The sequence below is a fragment of the Nanorana parkeri genome, unplaced genomic scaffold (genome assembly GCF_000935625.1).
Source record: "Nanorana parkeri isolate BGI_ZX_2015 unplaced genomic scaffold, ASM93562v1 scaffold631, whole genome shotgun sequence".
Classification (NCBI taxonomy): Eukaryota; Metazoa; Chordata; class Amphibia; order Anura; family Dicroglossidae; genus Nanorana; species Nanorana parkeri.
Genome location: NW_017306899.1, coordinates 87,561 through 90,920, shown reverse-complemented (window position 1 = coordinate 90,920; position 3,360 = coordinate 87,561).

Below are 3,360 nucleotides of genomic sequence, written 5' to 3'. Positions count from 1 at the left end.
ACACCGACTTTACGCACTTTTCTCCAATACATGACTGCCTGGTGCGCTTGGACTATTATTTCTGTACTCCTGAGCTCTTGCCTAAGGTGAGAGACTCGGAGATACATGACGTGGTAATATCGGATCACGCCCCTATTGCCTTGTCGATTGAAATTGCACCACGTAGACCAAATGTATACCTGTGCCGGTTTCCGGCATTCCTACATGCTAACGACTTTCGCCACTTCCTGGTGACGTCGTGGAGGGATTATGTCTCCCTTAACCAGCAACATGTAGTCACTCCAGTTCTCTTCTGGGAAGCAGCTAAAGCGTATATGAGGGGGAGAATAATTTCCTATACATCGGCATATACAAAGAATATCTTGAGGTCCTACCGACTGGCGAGTGCACGTCTGAGGAGTGCCAAGGTGTCCCTTAGGTCCAACGCCACCCCTCATAACAGACAAGAATGGGAGTCAGCAAAACAACAATTTGATCTCTGGGCACAGAGGCAGGACTCAATTTACTCGGCACATCTGGATCTCTCTATTCACAAATATGGCAACTAGGCGGGCAAATTGATGGCACGTCTGGTGAAGGGGAGATTTCGTCCTAGCCATATTCTGTCCCTTAAACACCCCTCCGGGCATATAGAACAGGACCCATTGCGCATTAATCGGATTTTAGAAGATTTCTATAGAACTCTGTATTCCGAGGATGAACATGATGGGATGGCAGCGGAGCGATTCCTCGAATCTCTGGGTCTCCCAACCCTGTCACCAGATCAGCTCTCCTCGCTGAATGCGGATATTTCACGGGAGGAGATAGTGTCAGTTATCAAACAAATGGGCAGGGGCAAAGCCCCAGGCCCTGATGTCGCAATTCGTCTGGCAGTCTAAACGGCCAAGGATATCACACAGGAAACTGTGGTTGCCGAAGAGCGAGGGGGGTGCTAACTTCCCGAATATTAAATTGTACAACATTGCGTGTTTGCTCAGACATGCACTGGATTGGCTGTCAGGTAGCTCTATGTACTCAAATACGGGCCTGGAAGGGCAACTAGAAGCGCCATGGGACTTGAAAGTGATCCTTCATTGTAGGATCCCCATGCTGCCCCCAGGCATTCAACAAAATACTTTATACAGGGACACCATCATTGCATGGCGAGAGACACGGAAGGCACTGCAACTGCCTCTGTATATGTCGGTCCACAACCCATTCTTAGGTAACCCTATGTTCTCACAAGGTGTTGATTATGCTGCTTTCCATAAATGGAGAGACAAAGGGTTATTTAACTGGCAACAATTATTCCATCCATGCACCGGTCAGTCTCTCTCCTTTCAGGAACTATGTCTACAATTTAACTTACCAGGAGCAGATTTCCTGCACTTTTTACAACTTAAATCAGCCTGGAAGGAGTATGGGGGTACACCCAAGGAATTCTTCTCTTCATCCTTTCTGGACATTCTCATTAAGGACAGATCATACTCCATTTCGACAACGTACTCCAGGCTCCAGACGCTATTTCTCAACCCTCTTTCCTCCTCAAATGTGCGAGACTGGGCAAGGGACTTTGATGACCCAGATATGCTGGATAAAATTATCAGAGGCTATAACACAATCAGGACTATAACTCCTAATGAAATATGGAGGGAGACCCAGTTCAAGATCCTTCACAGAGCCTATGTTCCGTTCTTTCGGCCTCCGGACAATGGGGACGTGCCCGCTCCGGGGAGACCAACAACATCCATCTGCCTGAAGTGTGGATGTCCCAGACCCACATTGCATCATTGCTTGTGGAGTTGTCCCTCTATATCCCGCTTCTGGGCCCAAACACTCACGTACATCAACTCCATCCTCTCCTGGCAACCGGATCTGGATCCGGCCCTTTGTCTATTCCGCTTCCTGGTGCCTTCGGGGGAGGGCCGGGGAAAGCCGCGGGGAAAGGGCATGGACTGGGCCCATCTATGCCTTCTGACGGCGAGACAGTGTATAATGAGGCACTGGAACTCTACACGGGCCCCAACGACAACAGAGATTACTATGGATCTTAAACTCCTGATGAATAAGGACAAACTGGATGCAGAGATGCATAAAGATACCCGTTCTACGTCTTTCCTATCGCGCTAGAGGTATTTTCTTAGTAGTTCTTATTCTGTAGAGGACATCCACCAAATCATTAAGCCCTTCCGCTACACTAAATGGTACTTGACTAATGAATTGTCGAATGCCTTAGGGGTCCTGCAGCTAGGCCAAGACTGACGGCCTCTCTGGAAGGCAGGTCTTGCAGTAATATGAGTACTGCTTGATTACACTGTCTGAATACTTGTTTATAGTGGGAGTACTATTAGTATTGTTCAGAATGCTCCATCTACTATGCATATGTTCCTTGATGGATTGTTATGGATGGAATTAACCACTGCGTGGTATAATTATTATTGTGAAGTGATTTGTTTTAAAAATGTAAAGATTGCTAAAAGTTAATAAAACATTTTTGAAAAAAAAAAAATCTGAAACCTATATTGTTGATCTTAAATTCGGACGAGAGCATTGCAGAGCATAGATACATAGTTTTAATCAATAAAGGCTGCAGCCTGGGTTTTGCCAAGATGGGGGATGCCCAAGGGAGTGGGTGAGGCGTTAGGGGGATCGAGTTGATGCAAAATTATGATAATATGTCCTCACTCATCTCAACCATACACCTCAACCCTACACCTCAATGTGCATCGGCTCAAAATCCATCCGACAATCCCCAGGAGGGCAAAACATATAGCTCCAAGAAGTTACTAACAACCGCCACCATCAATGTAGTCTGATAACTTGATAGTGATAACAACAACAACAACAAAAAAACCCTAAATGGAACCTCCTCCCATCAGGGCTGCCCCATATAGGGAAGCTCACCATTGTACAGATAATAGCAAGAGATCTGTATAAGACTCCTAACCCACCCAGTTACTAAAAGGGCCCCTTCCAGGGGTTGCCACAGCAGGGTATCGCTACTCATAGGGGGATATCCCCATGAGGAAATATGGACATTGCAGGTGTAATACCCCATCTGACAGTGCAGAGGCAGACACATACTGCTGGCCATGGTTCAGGGCGAGATCGACCCGGAATATACACATACATACATATTACATCAATTATCAGACAAGGCCACCGCCGGGGTCTGCCATATTTGGGCAGCACTTCCCAAGAGGGCGAACCCTTTAAGGGGGTCATGTAATATAGAGTGATATTAAGGTACTCTCGTCTGACACCAAAATGTACCTCCATATGCCTCGGCTTAGGACCCATCAAGCAAGACCCGGGCGGGTAGACCATGTTTAAATAGTAAGTTCCATACAACAACACGCGTCAAAACAGCCTGATAACCTT